This window comes from Natrix helvetica (genome assembly GCF_964273705.1).
Source record: "Natrix helvetica genome assembly, chromosome: 2".
In the NCBI taxonomy this organism is placed as follows: domain Eukaryota; kingdom Metazoa; phylum Chordata; class Lepidosauria; order Squamata; family Natricidae; genus Natrix; species Natrix helvetica.
Genome location: NC_138552.1, coordinates 87,159,321 through 87,176,492, shown reverse-complemented (window position 1 = coordinate 87,176,492; position 17,172 = coordinate 87,159,321).

Here is a 17,172-nt window from a genome sequence, read left to right as displayed (position 1 = left end):
TTATTTCTATGCTATTGTACTAATTCCATAATCTATTCATCTTTTCTTTTCTTTTCCTCATATAATCTGCTCATTTATGAATCTTCCTCTTGTTACTTCTTTAGTTACAGTCCCACTATTGGCCTGAGTAATTTTGCCTTGTTTTAAATCACTGTACGGATGTGTCATTTTCAACATGTATTTTTAGTCAGTTGACTTCGCAGCATTGAAGAACAGTATTTATTGTTTCTAATTTAATAGGTGTTTCTAATACTGAAGTCACAGACAATTGCAATATTAATTTGGTCCTGTTTTATATTTTGAGATAGATTTGAGGAGGCCAAAATATTACATTATATAATAATAAGATTATGCTTCTCGGGAGATTATGAAATCTCCAGGAAGCCATTAAATTCACCAGCTCATCCAAAATACAAGCTCATCTAAAATACCAGCATCATTGAACTCAACTTTTCCAAAACACCAGCATTTTCTGGATTGATTGATTGATTGATTATTTATTTGTTTGTTAATTAAATTTCCATGCCACCCATCTCCTCTACAAGGTGACGCTGGGCAGCTGGATCCTCTTTTCTTAAATAACAATCTTGTTTATCCATATCAATATTCATTTACTGTAGATTCCCTCTTAAAGAATGCCTTCAAATAAACCTTGATTCCTGGTGTCTGCCTATACAAGTCCATGCAATTTCTTGGCAGCATTCTTGAAGTGGCTTGCCCTTGCCTGCTTGGTGACAGGTCCAAGATCACCAACTCAACTCAAAGAGTGACAGGCTCAAAGTCAGCCAACTAACTTTGTGATTTCATGAATAAAAGTAAAGGTTTCCCCTATCCAATACAGTCTGTCTGTAATTGGCAGTGCTCATCTCCCTTTCGTAGGTGAGGGAGTCAACGTTGGTTGAAGACACTTTCCAGTGGTCATGTGGCCAGCATGATTATATGCCAAGGTGCACGGAATGTTATTACCGTCCCACTAAAGTGGTACCTATTTTGCAGGACCCAATCTGGGTCAGTCACCAGGATCAAAGGTTTTGTCTACCAAGTTTTCAGACTCGTGCTGGAGCCCATCTTCAGGGACGTTCTCTCTAGCAGAGTGTGTGCTGTTCTGTATGTGGTCTTTATAGTGCCTATTGTATGTGGCTTTTTAGATGTTGATTGGGGAGTGTTGATGGATGGCTTTTGAGTCATTGGTTGTCATTTGCTTGTGCTGCCCAGCCCTTGCCTCCTAAGTACTTGATAGGCTGGTGGTAAATCATGATGTCTGTTGATTTAAAGCCATCCAACCACACAGCCAATAAACATCCAAAAAAGGCACATACAGCAGGCACTATAAATAATACCACACACAGAACAGCACACACCATGCAAGAGAGAAGTTCCCTGAAAATGGCCTCCAGCATGAGTCCAAAAGCTCAGAAGACAAAACCTCTGACCCTGTGACTGACCCAGACTGGATCTTGCAATATTATCCTGGCACACATATATTTGCTTTCGTTCATGGTACCTATTTATCTACTTGCATTTGCATGTTTTTGAACTGCTAGGTGGGCCGAAGCTGGGGCAAGTAACAGGAGGTCATTCCGTCATTTGGCATTTGGGCAGGGGTGAAATGGTTTGCCCGAACCAGAAGTTAAAAAATGCTTTAAAAAGTAAAAAACAAAGTTCCAACAATCAGCTATGCAACAATCAGCTGTGCCACATGATTATCAGAACTTTTTAAAAACTTTTGTTTGCTAAAACCGTTAGTTAAAAATTGCTTTAAAAAATAGAAAAAAAAGTTCCAAGGATCACGTGGCACAGCTGATTGTCGCACAGCTGATCATCGGAATTTTTAAAAAAACTTTTCTTTTTAGCATTGAACCAGTAATTAAAAATGCTTAAAAAAATTAAAAGAAAAAGTTCTGATGATCAGCTGTGCAATAATCAGCTGTGCCATGCGATTTATATTTGCTAGAAAACAGGAAATCCTGCTTTCTAGTGAATCTAAAGCACACAGCATAGCTGTTTCCCCCTCTCACTGTTCTACTTACCTTTTCAGGCTCAGAAAAGGCTTCTTAGTGCCTGCATGGCACCTATGCACAAAGTGTACCTGCAGTGCCCTGCGCGCAAAGCGCGCAACCATGCACAACCAAACCAGTAGCAGACTTCAGAGCATTTCACCCTTTATTCTACAAAACAGCCATGTGGGAATCTCATCTTGGCCTTTTGATTCCATTTGAACAAGCTATGCCAGTGATGGTGAACCTATGGCATGCGTGCCACAGGTGGCACGTGGAGCCATTTGTCAGGGCACGCAAGGTGCTTCCCTGTCAGCTGGCCAGTGTGCATGTGTGCATTGGCGAGCTAAGTTCACCCTTTTTTAAAGCCATTTTTCGCCCTCCCCAGGCTCCAGAGCCTTTATAGGAGCTGTGGGAGGGCGAAAAGAGCCTCCCCCGCCCCCCCCCGAAGGCCCTCCGGAGGCTTCATGCACTTCCCTCAAGCCTTTGGAGCGCTCAAAACGACCCTCCAAGCAAACCGGAAGTTGCTCAGAGGGTTGTTTTGACTGCTCCGGACGCTTCAGGGAAGCGTCCTGATGGTCCCTCAAGCCTTCGGAGCGCTCAAACGACCCTCCAAGCAAACCGGAAGTGACTTCTCATTTGCTCGTAGGGTCATTTTGACTGCTCCGGAGGCTTCAGGGAAGCATCCTGAACGTCCCTCAAGCCTTCGGAGCGCTCAAAATGACCCTCTGAGCAAACCTGTTTGCTTGGAATTTCATTTTGACTGCTCCGGAGGCTTCAGGGAAGCATCCCGAAGGTCCCTCAAGCTCTGGAGGGCTTCCGGGGGCGGGGGCGGCTGTTTTCGCCCTCCCCAGGCTCCTATAAAGCCTCTGGAGCCTGGGGAGGGCAAAAAAATGTAAAAAATGGGGGGTCGCGCCTGTAGTGCGCGCATGCGCACTGGGGGGTTGCACATTGCATTATGGGTGGGGCACACCCACACACTACCCCCCTGCGCTCCCCCCACTTATGGCACGCGAGCCAAAAAAGGTTCGCTATCGCTGAGCTATGCCATTGAGGATAACAGTGCAACTCCTAAAACTCTCTTAAGGACCAAGGATGTAGACGTAGGACCAATATCTTGAGAAACGAGCTGTGGGCATTCTATATTGTGTTTCCCGCTCAATTCAGGCAGTAAATTCTTGGCACAGGTTCAAGGTGTCCCAAAGGTGCTTTTTTCAAGAGGCAACTGGACTTTCAAGAAGCTTCTTGGATGAGAAGCAAAACATCTTCAAAGAAAAACCAGAAAGTCCAGTTGTCTCTTGAAAAAAGCACCTTTTGGACAACCATGACCTGGATGACTGAGAATCTCCATAGACAGAGATTCAAGGGTTACAAAAAAGAGAGAAAAGAATGGGGGCTGTGTACAAACTAGGGATTGCCTACCACCAGTTCAGAGGGTAGAATTCTAGCAAGCAGGGGTCTGAGCTTTTCCTTTTTAATCTTTATAACAGTAGAGTGGCATTATTTTGCTTCATTAGAACCAAGGGGTGGGATTGAAAAAATTTAGCAGCCAGTTCTCTGCCCAGTTGCTGGGAGGGTCGTGGCTACTCAGTCTCTTGCACCATGGTAGTGGTGGTGGGGATTTTCATCCTCCCCAGGCTCCGGAGGCCCTCTGGAAGCTGGAAACAGGCCTGTTTTCCGACTTCTGGAATTTACAAAAGACCTGTTCCCCCCCCCCCCCCCCAGAGCCTCCTCAAAGTCCCTGCACTTGCGCGGCATGATGAGGCTGCGTGGAGATTCCTGTGAGTGGAGGGGCAGGAGGGGTGGGGCCAGCCAGCCCTGCCAACTACCAGTTCAGCAAACCAGATGCAAAACTAACATCCAGTCTGCCTGAACTGATCCGAACCCGCTAAATCCCACCCCTGGACCCGTGTATTGGTGGTATTGCCTATTTTAATTATGGCAGCGATATTCACTGTTCAGAATGGTTATAGAGCTTTGTTGCAGCATGGTTCCATGTGCAGGTGCTGTGGTCCCATCCAGGCATTTGTTGGATGGCTTAAAATATGCACGGTAAAATAATCCCTGATAGAAATCCGTATATGCAGGAGCCTGAAAATTAGGAGAAGAAATCAATGTGTGCAGCGGAACTGTAGAAGCCTGGAGCAATTGTGAGATTGCAATTTTTAAGGATGTGGCAGAGGCTTGCTGTGCTGAGAGGTAAGTGAGAGCTGAGCTGTTGGGAAGAAGCCTAGATAAGAAGATGCTTGTAACATACTGCAAGATTAGGTTTCATTCCCCCCCCCCCTATCTAATTCAGGACAATAAAAGACTAGAAAGTTATTTAGATGTCACATCAAGTATTATTTTTTTCCTACCTGACTATTTAAGATGTTTGATTTCCTGAGCTTAACCTGTAACCAGTTTTTAAAAAGAGAAATGCCTGGCCACCTTCCTACTCTGGATGTTACTTTCGCTGTATTTATTTGTAAAACTCTGATTTGCAGAAAATATACTTTCCAGAATTCTCATGACCTAAATGTGGTGTAGACTTATTGCCTAATTGGCACAATATCTCTATTTAGCTCTTTCTTTCCCTCCTTGCCGTATTTGTCTATATCTATCTCTAATTGGCATTACCCTCAGGTTTCTGCTTTTATGAAGAGTCTAAATTCATAGCTATCTTAAATTACCTGTGGTTATCCCACTGGCTATGGATTTGACAATCCTTTGTTAAACCTATTGCTTACTAATGCTCAGAAGTCTCAGCTAATGTCAGAAAGAGTCTCCCTGTTAGTAAGGAATTTTTCTCCAGAAAACTGAATTTTCACAGTCAAAGTAGGAAGATAGGCAGTGAGTGTTGTTGCCCGCCAGCGGCCAGCGAAGCTGACAGTAGATTTGGACAGTGAGGAAGTTGGGGAGGAACATGGGCCCAGTCCTGGAGTCTGGGGAAGGCTCGGATGAGGGCTCTGTGTCAGAGGCAGAGAGGGGGCCAGAACCGTATGCCAGTGAGCAGCTGCCTTCAGAGTCAGACATCAGTGAGGCAGACGAACAGCTGGAGCCTGTTCCCAGGGTGTGCATGAGCAGAGTTGCCAGACAAAGGGAACAGCTAAGGAACAAGGGTTGACTTGGGAGTAAGACCACAGGTGGACGATGAATGACCCCTCCTGTAGGGAATAAAAGGAGCAAAAGGGGAGGGGTGTTTACAGGAGTCAATTAATTCATTCCTGCATTCTTGCCAAGTATTGCGGTGTCTGAAAGGTATCTGCCTAGCCACTCTCCAAGTCTGATAAAGGTTGGGAATTGTGAATTATCTTGAAAGATTGTGGGCTGGGATTTTGCTGAAGAGGAATTCACTTTAAATTAAATAAAAGGGGTTTATCGGGACGAGGACTCGGCTTTGTGATGCTGGGAAAGCCTAGGTCAGAACAGTGAGTAAGGCATTAAATCCAGAACTTCTGGAGCAGTTTTTCTCAATCTCAGCATCTTTAACATGTGTGGACTTCAAGTCCCAGAATTCCCCATCAATGTTTTTCAATACCAGCAACTTCCAAAAACCCTCCTCTGGAGGGTTGCCTCACACTTTTGGATATTGCTGAAATTTTCTGGGACTCTCTTAGCTTTTTGCGGATAGGGCTGTATTCAAAAGCATTTTAGGACTTACAATATGTCAAAATGGTGGAAATCAACATACTGACATTTGTTAGAGATGATGGGTTGGCTGCAATACAAATAGAACTTTCCAAAGAGTATGAGGCACATATGATCCTGGAATTATTGGCTGACCATAACTATTCTTGCTTTTGGAATTCAAATGCTGTCGACGTTTAGGCCATATTATGTGGTAATATCCTTCTTTAATGTGTGCGTACCGAGGAGAGAGTTTTCAGGACGAGAGGGAGGTGGCATTTACCTGATGGTGATAGAACCATCTGCAGACATAGATCTACTGTTGGAGATGCATCTGGTTTCTGTATCTATAAATGGGCAGCTATTGTTCTATAAATAGGAATCCAGAGTTTCCCCCAATGGCTGCATTTGGTTAAGGGATTCTGAATACATAAGCACTATGCAAGAGGCCTTAACACTCTTATTAAAAAGCAAAGGTGTCTTAAAATTGAACTTCACTTTTGATGACTTCATGGAAATGTCCATTTAGTTTCCTTAGCAGCATTATGTTATCGACTTAGCTTTTCATGCCTTCTGGATTTCACTTTTCAGTTTTACAACCTAGTCTTCAATTCTACACTTATTCCCCGGAGGCCCCCCATCCAAACACTAGCCAGGCATTACTCTGCTTAGCTTCTAAGCACAGGCAAGGCTCATGTGTTTCTGTAGGTAAGCATGTAGCGATGTAATGAAGATACTGTACAATCATGAATCAAAATAATTTTCTACAGGGGAGTTGGTGTAATCACCATTCTGTATTTAGTTAGGTTCAAGATTAGGTTAAAGTCCAGAATAAATCCAAATAAAGAATAGTGCCCAATATTACTTCAAGGGCAGAGTTTGCACTCCAACATGGGAGACTTCATTACTAGTGTTCCCCTAGTCCTTAATGAGCATTAATGTAAATTATTGAATGTTAACAAGGTAGGAGATCAAGGCAATCATAGCCTTCTACATGGACCGCATCATCTACGATATACAAAAGGATGATTTTTGGACAACTGTATTTGTTGAGGGGAAATAGTTTACAGAGAGTGGGTGAGTTTTGGTGTTTCTGAATTTCCACAGAACCATCAGTGAAACAGTTATAAGGATAACTCATGTTCTTGATTTGTGCATTTGTTTGATTGACTTGTATTTTCAGCCAATGTGGTATTAATTAATTAAAAAGTGCTTTATTTTGAGTGTGTCGCATATCTAAAAAAGCAGTACAGCTTAAAATTCTATTTTTATTAAGTATTTGTGGGGTAAGAGGCTGACCTATGGAAGCTAGGTTTTTCCTTTCATAAAGTATCTCCCTCCCTCCCTCCTCCCTTCTTCTCCACTGCGCCATCCACCAAAGCCATTATTTTTTTACTCTCATTAGCAAATTCACTGGTATGTTAAGTACTAAGTAGCAAATCAAATACCATGGCATAATTAAATACGAGTTTTTGAAATAAGAGCAATTATCAGTTTGCCTTCAGAAGTTATGGGTGCTCCATCACTGGAGGCTTTTAAGAAGAGACTGGACAGCCATTTGTCTGAGTCCCCTGCTTCAGAAGGGAGTTGGACTAGAAGACCTCTAAGGTCCCATCCAACTCTATTATTTCTGTTATCATTTCCATTGATGTCAAGATAGATCCTGCAGCTATTTTGGAAGGATCTTCTGAGCACCATGGTGTTGTTCACGCTGCATAGCTCACCTTAGTTTTTTAAACACTTCACAGGTTTTGTGGGCTCAAGAAGGATCTCTTTCCATCCTGAAAGGAGAGACCCAGTTCAGAATGTCTGTACAAGTTCTCTGTACAAGTTAGTATATAAAGATAAATTGCCAGTCTGAAAGCTATAGATCTGTGATGGCGAACCTATGGCACGCTTGCCAGAGGTGGCACTTAGAGCCTTTTCTGTTGCCATGCATGCAGTCTCCAGCTGCTCCTCTGATTTCTGGCACACACATCCGTTTTCTGGCCTATTTTCCGGCTGTTTTGGGGGGCATTTTTGGGCTGCTTTCTGGGCCATTTTAGGCCGTTTGGGGCTGTTGTTTGGGACATTTTCCAAGCTATTTTAAGCCGTTTTCAGGGCTGTTTTCAGGCCATTTGGGGCACGGTTTCAGGCCGTTTTTGACTCCAAAAATACCCCCCAAACAGCCTGAAAAACGCCCCCCAAATGGCCAAAACAGACCAATTTTCAGCTATTTTGGGGCAAAAAACTGCCCAAAAAACAACGTGAAAATGGCCTGAACAGGCCCAAAAAGCAGGCATGCACACCGGCCAACTGGTTTTCAGGTTTCCGGCGCTGTGGTCTCATATGCATGCACACACATTCCAGTTTGGGTACTAGGTGCCAAAAAGGTTTACCATCACTGCTAGAGATCATGGAAGCTACAAAACTGCCTCCCCACCAGGGCAATCCGAATGGTTTGATTAACTTTTCAAGAAAGAGAGATTTCAACGCCTTTATATCACCTCTTCCTTAAATTCAGTCTAACCTCCTTTCAGTCTTTAAGTTTAATAATAGGCATATAATTATATAACTGTAGTTATGATTGGCTCCCTGGAGCATAGTAACAGCCCTGCCCCAAGGCAGAATGGGATTGGGGAATAACCTTAAAGGATAGCAAATGGTCAATCATTTAGCTGATTATATTTTGTTACCAACCCAGTGTAGTAAAAGGAAAATGTAAGATTAGGAAAGAGAGCTCATTTTGTCTTTTCTCCCTTAGGCGCTAACGTTTTATCAGCTGTCTCTTGCATGGCTCAACTTTAAAATGATGACATTATGAAAATTTGACATTTAACACTGCATCATTTTCATGCAGGGGTTTGATACAAAAGTATCCATCTGTAGAACCAAGCATGTTCCACCTGGAAAGAAATGTTTTATTTCCAAATGTCTCTCTCTCTTTTTTTTTTTTTTGAGACAGGATGGCTGAACTGTCATAAATATGCAACATTGGCAATGTCCCAGTTTGCATTGATACAAAGCCCCATCAAGGGTGAAAATGATTGGATTCCATTCCATTCCATTTCTACTTTTCTCTGCTTTTATTATTTTTATAAATAACTCACGGTTGCAAACATACGTAATACTCCTTCTTCCTTCTATTTTCTCCACAACAACAACAACCTGTGAGGTCAGTTGGTTTGACAGACCCAAAGTCACAGCTGGACTAGAACTCTCAAGCTCTTAGTTTTTAGCCTGGCATCTTAACAGTCGATTATGTCACTGCGTTTAGACATTCTGTGACACCTGAGGTTATTACACATTAGCCAATGGTCACAATTTTTAGTTACAAAATACTCTGAACCAGTTTCCATCAACTCATCAAACTTTCCTAGTTGTGAGAGTTATCCAACATGTTTGAGGGCACCAGGACAGGTAAGGCTGCCCCAGACAATAATGCTAACCTATATTTCTTATAGTTCCTAGTTAAACATGGGTGAGGGGTAGCAATTAAATTTTCCATGAAAAACTGGGACTGTTGTGGAGGGCTGCTGCCCCACCCTCGCCACACCGCTACTCTGCCTCCCCTGCCACCAATAACTTATCCCTGCCACCGCCAATGCTCTCTGATGCCAACATCACAAATGCAGTGGGCCAGGCAGGGATAGCCCACAGACCAGATGTGACCCTCAGGTCTAGATTGTGCTATTGTTACTGACTGGGAAATTCTGGAAATTGAAGTCCACACATCTTAAAGTTGCCAAGGTTGAAAAACACTGGCCTAGAAGATACTTGCCTGGGATATGAGGAATCTTGCATTTATCTGAATGAGACAGGATCAGAACCTATGAAATAATAGTCAGCAATCGAGGGAGAAAAGCGAAATTGTGACAAAAGTCAAATAACTTTAAGGTTGGTTCCTCTCGGGAGAACTAACTAGGAGACAAATTTGGTGCCATGGAAGAACTGCCTCTTTCCATTTATTTTTGTCCTACTTTGCATTTTTCTTGCATTTTATTTTTAGCTCTTACACATGGGAAAGCCTTGTATATCTTTGATTAATACATCATACTTGTATATTGATAAATAAAGCAACTATTATAAAAACGCCCCAGGTTCTCAATGTTCTGTTATGTAAATGAAGGTGGGACCTAACTGGCTTCTTTTGGAACTTTTCAGTGTTTAGGGAAAAGGAAGAGTGCACAATAGTAGCTTGTGATTGAGGTTACAAAATGTATATTTCTATTGCAATAAGCAAAAGAAAGTAACTTGAAAAATAGGGATCAACAAATGGTTTTGGACTAGTTACTCCTTCACAAAACTGTTCTGGGTCTTAAATGAAGGGAGAGTCCCATGTGTTTTGAATTCCCAGGAGAAAAGCAAGATGTAAATACAAAATAATAACATGCAATGTAATTACTTCAGTTCATAATATTATACAATATTAATATTATAATAGCATTTCATTTATTTCTTCATATGTTTTTAAGCACTACCCTTTGCAAAGGATCCAAAGGCAGTTTATGATTTACTAAAAAAAAACCCAAATTGAACCAAAGCAAGATATCACATAAAACGGTAATTTATAAGACTCCATAAATGTTATTATGGACATCTATAGCTTTCCCTAGGATTTCAAGGTAACATATTTTTGGGTACTGCTATACTCTGACAAAAGACCTTTAAGATAGACTAAAGAGTCAGAGAGAGAGATAAGATCATATTCATCTGAATCTATTGAATTTCTTGGATTATAATTCTTGGGTTATGATTCCTGGGTTATAGAAAAAGTATATGTATCCAGTGAGTTTCACAATTTGGCATAGATTTGAATCTGACTGTTATCTGTTTAAATTAATTCTTTAAGCACCGCCATTACCATAATAACTAGCAGGAAAGCAAGTTCTTCTCTTCTTTCTCCTTCTTCTCCTTCTCTTTCAAAACAGATGTACGTATGATAGATCAGTTTAAAAATACTTCACTTGAGATTAAAAAGACACCATATTGAAGTTCCCATTTACTACTTCAGTCCCTGAATGAGAAGCACACATCACTCAGCTCACCTTTCACTGCTATATACCACTTGAGAGAGACAGAGGGAATCAATCCTTTTGCCTTCTTTGATTGTGCATGCATTCTATCTTTAGCTGTTTCAGAATGCCCATGCTTTGCAAATACAAGGTTGCAGGTACAACCCCTAGCCCCATGATGGCGAACCTATGGCACGCGTGCCAGAGGTGGCACACAGCGGCTTCTCTAATGGCACGTGAGCTGTCACCCCAGTTCAGCTCTGCTGCGCATGTGTGTGCACCTCCCACCGGCCAGCTGGCCTTCAGGTCTCTGCTGCACATGTGTGGGGGCGCACAGGGAAGTGGTGCACGCATGCATGAAGGACGGGGCATTTTGTGGGGGGGGGGGTCATGTGCACATGCCCACGGGGACAGGGTGTGTGTGGGGGGGTAGTGCATGCATGCATCAGGGGTCAGGGCACATGCACGGGGGGGCATTGCATTTTGGGGGTTCGTGCGCTTTGGGCAGTTGGTCCGGAAAAGGTTAGCCACCACTGCCCTAACCTCTCTGGTGGAAAAGTCATCAGTAATAGGGCTTGGAAAGATCTCTGCTTAAGAAACCGCAGCACAAAATGTAGTAGATCCACGTATTAGGCAGGTGGGACACTAACATTCAATATCCCAAGTGTTACCAGTCCTTTTGTAAATATGCAAGATTGACTCAAGCCTGTCAAAACAGGAAAAGATAGTGGGAAAAGGGTTTGCTTCTACCTTTGTCCTAATTGGTAGAAAATACAGATGCTATTTCATCTTGAACCTCTATTTGCCACCATAGTGGCTTGCGTAGCACTGAGATGTTCAAGACCATTAGTTTTCAATTTTAAGTTTGTTGACTAAATGTCCAACTAAAAACTACAGCTTAATGGAACATTACCATTAGTGGAGCTTTACACGAGAAACATTATCTTACAAAAGATTACAAATGCAACATTTGCCACATAATAACATGCACTCATTTAATGGCTATAAGTATAAAAAATCATGAATCGGGCAATTTAAAGGATAGCACTGATTTTAGAAAAGTGGAATGTCTAAAGCAGTATTGAAAAATGGGAATAGAGATGAAATGGTGGTGTAGCAATCTATCCTGAGCCTGTATTGTACTGAAATATCACAGTAAATAATAATGCTCACAAAAACTGGGCACTTTTATCCCTACTTAAGAATTCTCAATTCTCAGACATTTGATGTATAGGTAGGCAAACATTGGCCAGTAGACACTTTGAAAAGCAAAATATGATATTCTGTTATATCAAGGCTTTGTTTTCAGCCAAGAAAGCAAATGACTTGAAGAAATAATCCCAGAGTTTTCACTAGAGACACAAATGAACAGGCACAAATTATCCTACTTTGGGCACATTATATGAAGACTTAGCTCTCTGAAGGAGGCTCTAAAACTGGGAAAGATGGAAGAAAAGAGAAGAATGGTAATTACACTCATGAAGTAAAGAGATGTCTTCTACTTGGGATCTAGACAGATCAAGATAAACATAGAAGAATATTAAATGCAGAAACATCACACCGACCAAAGGTACAGATGATCAAGTTCTTGATTTTCCCAATTGTAATATATCATGAAAACTAAGGGTTGAAGAAAGAAAAAAGGTTTGATCTTGAAATGTGACAGTGGAGAAAGTAGTTGAAAATACTAGGGCTGCAAGAATAAATCATTCAATACTAGATGAAGCAAAATCAAACTGCCTACTGGAAGTGTTACCAATGAAGTTGTCCAGAACCTGTCAGAATTGGCTGAATACCACCTCTGATTAGGAACTCTCTACAACTGTGTCCCCAACATTTTTGGCACCAGAGAACAGTTTTGTAGAAGACATTTTTTTTCCATGGACCAGGGGATGGGTGGGAGAGAAGGAGTACGCAACTTAGATCCTGTGCATTCACACTTTCTCTTGCCTATCATTCACCTCCAGCTGTGTGGCCTGGTTCCTAACAGGGGATTGGAGACTCCTGCTCTGTGGATTAAATAGGGCTGAGGGACAATAACTGTTCCCAAAGTCACTTTGTTGTAATTGAGGAAAGACATTGAGCCAAGTGTTCCTCTTTTACATTACAAATATAATATTATAAATTATTAATGAAACATAGTCATTTATAAATATTAAAAGATTATATATAGATGTTTGGCAGGAAACTGCCATATAACTCGGGTTGTTAGAGAGCATCACTTGCAGAACAGGAGAGGATGTGATGTACAGACATGAATTTTACCTCATACCTTGCAGTTGTGACCTTTCTGAAACCGGGCAAACACATGTCTGGAATTCTACATTGTAGAAAAAAACAGCTGGGGGCAGGAGGGGGGTGGGGAAGAACTGCAAAAATCCACCAGCTGCTTTTCTCCAGTTAGGGCTCCAGACACATGTTTGGCCTGTTGCAGGAGAAAGAAGCAACTGCAATTCAGGAACCCAAAGATGGAAGTTGTTCATCACGTCACAGAATATCAGGCTCATGTTTTCTGCTATATTGGTAGAAGTATGAATGAGCTGCTTATATAGTACTGGATTTTCTTTGCCTGTTTGCTGGCTCAAGTCTTTGTTCTTCAGACTGTTGGAAGAAATATCCATTTGGTTCAGTTCCAAGCTGGGAGAAAAACACTGGAAACATGGAGGCTGTTTGGAAAGCTGGTTTAATGATGAAGCAGAACCACCAAGCACATGGCTCTGGTGCAGCTGACCACACAGAGTTGTAGTGGGGGATATTTATACATACCGTCTCTTGGGCTTTGCACTTGAGCGTCCTGTTCCTGTGCAAGGACATGTATTCTATTGGGTGTTGTCAGACTCCCATGGTGCCATGTACAAATCCTATGAGTTTGTCTGAGCTAGGTTTGGTTGAAGTTTGGACTGATGCAATGAAGGAGATTGTTGAGCAAGTCCTATTGTGGCTAAGGGCTAATCCTACCTTTGTTCAGACCTTGCTACAGGGAATTTTTGCCTATGGATAGAGCTACCTAAATCTCAATAAGCTCTTTGTCTCTTAAGTGCTGACATCTGCTGTGGGCTATTAAAACAGGTGGGGGCTGCTTTCCAAGAGCATGTTTCTCAATTTCTCATCCAGGGAAATATAATATTCTGCTTTAAAAAAAATATTTCTCAAAATATTTCTTCTAGGAGAGAGATGAGTGCTAAGACCATAAGTAATCCTTTACATAATGAAACTAGGCTAAACAGTCTTTCCACTGTTTGTTCTGATTTTGGGTATCCCTGAAACTGGGAAGGACACAGGGACTTTTAAAAATAAGGCTATTGCCCTGGGGATGGGGATGGAGGTGGTGGGGGGAGAAAGAAAAGTACAAAGAAGTGGAACAAGTCCTGAAATAATTCTCATTGGCTCTACCTAGAGAGTACTTAGCCCTTTAAGTAAGTAACTTAATAGCTTAAATGTTGTCTGTAAGAAGTTTGTAGAAACAATATACTGAAAGAGAACAGAAAACTATACACACCATTTGTGAAACAGACCCTTATCTTTCAGTAAATAAAATAAAATTAAAACAGTAAAGCAGAGGCTGAATGGAAGATCACATATACTTGTTATTATTTATTTATTGAGAATGACAAGCCTTCTTTTTGCATTTAGTGCTCACATTATTATTTTTTTACACGAAAGGTCATTTTCATTAACCTTCACATGGCTCCACGTGGCCTCATTGCCCAAAGGCATACAGTTATTTACAATTTCCCTTCATCCTATTCAAAGCTAAACAACTCTTGAGTAGGAGGCTAATATATGTTAAGTGCCAGTAGCACATTCCAATTAAGTATTAGCGTAGGTTGGAAATTGTCCAAAACATTCAGTGAAAACCATTTTCAATCATTTTCATTAAAATTAATAGCCAGCCTAAAAAGAAAAAGAAAAGTAATGTGTCCAGGGAGTAGGGAAATAGTTTGAAACAGCCACCAGTATTGCTGAAGCAAAGCATTTGTAGATATCACATCCTTATCTGGACCTATGAAGCTTGTGGAATTATCTCAATTGCCATATCTTATACCAGGGGTCTCCAAAGTTGGCAACTTTTTGGCTGGCTGAAGAATTCTGAGAATTGAAGTCCACAAATCTTAAAGTTGCCAATTTTGGAGACATATTGGATATAAGATATTGGATACTAATAGATATCAGGCACCTTTTGATCTGCATGACTATCCAAATTTACAAGGAATAGGCAATCACTTGCTTATTCTTTGGTTTGAAGCAAAGTATAAAAATGTAACCTTGTGCTCCTAATCTCCATTTTCCACCATTTATCTGTGCAGAAGATATCAAGGGGATCCTAGAGAAGGCTGCCAATAGAATGCAAAACAATATACCTCTTAACGGATTAGAACTTGGACAAGAATGTTGAGCTAATTATGTTTCCTTGATTAATAGGATGGTGTTGCTGGAGAAGGAAGGCATTAGCCATCCACCAAGGGAAATCCCAGAGATAAAAGTGACAACAGATGTCAGGATTCCTGCAACATACAAAGCTTTATTAAATAGGAAGAAAAACATACAAAGGAATTCTGATCTCGACCAGCCATGAGTCTCCTCCCAGTGTCAGGAGACCCACTTGTCATGTTGCCAACAGTGAGTTTCACATTTTGTTACCACTGGTTCATTGGGCACACATGCCCGCTTTGCAGGACCCACCTGCACCCTAATCTGGCAGCATTGTGGTTGATCATGAGATTGACAATTGTGCCTCCTGCTCCCCAAGCTGTATGTCATAAATTTATAGATGGACTGGGAAGCTAGTTACATCATCAAGGAGAGCAAATGGGTTAATTACATCCTTAGCAAAGAATGGAAAACTATTTATATGGAAAAGGGAAACTTACAATCTCCTGAGCCTGTCAATTTAGGAGGCAGTGAGAGATTGATGGCAGGAAGAGACTAGCCTGGCTAGTAAAATAAATAAATAAATCACGGAATAATTTTTACAATAGGTGATCCAACCATAAGGCAATACAGGTAGTCCCGGACTGGTTGCTTAGCAATTGTTCAAAGTTAGGAAGAACCTCCCAGAGTACTTGTGATTTCATTCCAAAGGCCATGCTCCCCCTGTGATCACGTGACTGCATGCTGGGCACTTGACGACTAGTTTACATTTATAGCTGTTCGCAGCATTCCATGGTCACATAACTGTATCTTACAACAGTTTTGCCCCAAAACCAGGGTGGTTTGTGAAGCACATTGAGATGAGCCAACCAGTCCTCTCAGAAGTCTGAAGTTGTGGGTGTCAAACTCAATCATGTCACCTGATGTATTATGACCTATTGTGATTTTTTTTGCCTTTGCGGATCTGGGGTGGGCGTGACACACACACACACACACACACACACACACCACATCCGGCCCATGGGCTTCCAGTTTGAGAGGCCTGTCTTAAGTGATGTCCTCCAGAGGTTCTGGGTTCAGCTGCTTTGAAGTTCTTTCTTGGTTGTCTCTACACAAAACGGGAAACAGCTTTGCATCATTCACTGATGCAGCAGAGGTCTCTGTACACACTGCCACTCACGTCAACAACATTAAAAAGCCCTTGAAGCAGCAAAATGTATTGGAGAGGCCCAGCCCATGCTGGATTCTGTGCTTGTGGTAACTGAAACAAGTTTAAGAATGGCTAAACATTTTTTTTGCGATTTCTCTGTACAGTACAGTAGTACAGAAAACAGACAATCAATGGGGAGTAAAAGCAGTTAAAATCTATTGCATGAAGGTCAAAGAGGGATGGAGAGAGAACAGAAGAATAATAGAATTATGACCGATGGATAAATAAATATTGGATAACTAAAGTCTTTTTATCCTCTTTTTAATTAGGATCACTGCTTGACTACAGCAAACTCAAGGTGTTACCAGAAAGCTTGGCATAGGACGTGTGTGCTGCCTGTCCCTATTTTCCCCAATCTGCACAAATTCCATTAGAAGGCCAGGAGGAAAGCTGTACTCCTATTGGCTTGAAAAGGACAATAATAATAATAATAATTTATTAATAATTTATTAAATTTCTAGACCGCCCCCTCTCCCCGGAGGGACTCATGGGTTATGGAAGAATAGTATATATTTCAATAAAAGAGAATATACAAACCTCAGGGTTAAGCTGTGAAGTCCTTGGTGTGCCTTCTGAGTTTGGATGTTTGTTGCAGATGTTTCATTACCTGACTTGGTAACACCATCAGATAATGAAACATCTGTAAGCAAGCAACCAAGTTCAGAGAGCCCCAAGTGCTCCGTAGTATTTGTATCTAAGGGGCCTGCTCCACTTCAGATCTCTTGGGTGAAGCCGTAGAATTTGGGAAGAAAAAGTGGCAGGGCTGCAACAATGCCCTGTTCTTTATCACACATTTAAGTGGATAAAGGAACATTTAGGAGATTTCCCTTTTTTTCACTGAGGCTCGGTGAAATTTCAGGCAACCCTTTGCGCTTTGTCAATCAATGATTTTTTTTAATGGATATTTTTCTTTTGTGGAGATGAATCTTTTACCTCAGGGACTTGTCTGAGTGATATTATAATGCAATTACTAAAAAAGTGGTTTTCAGTC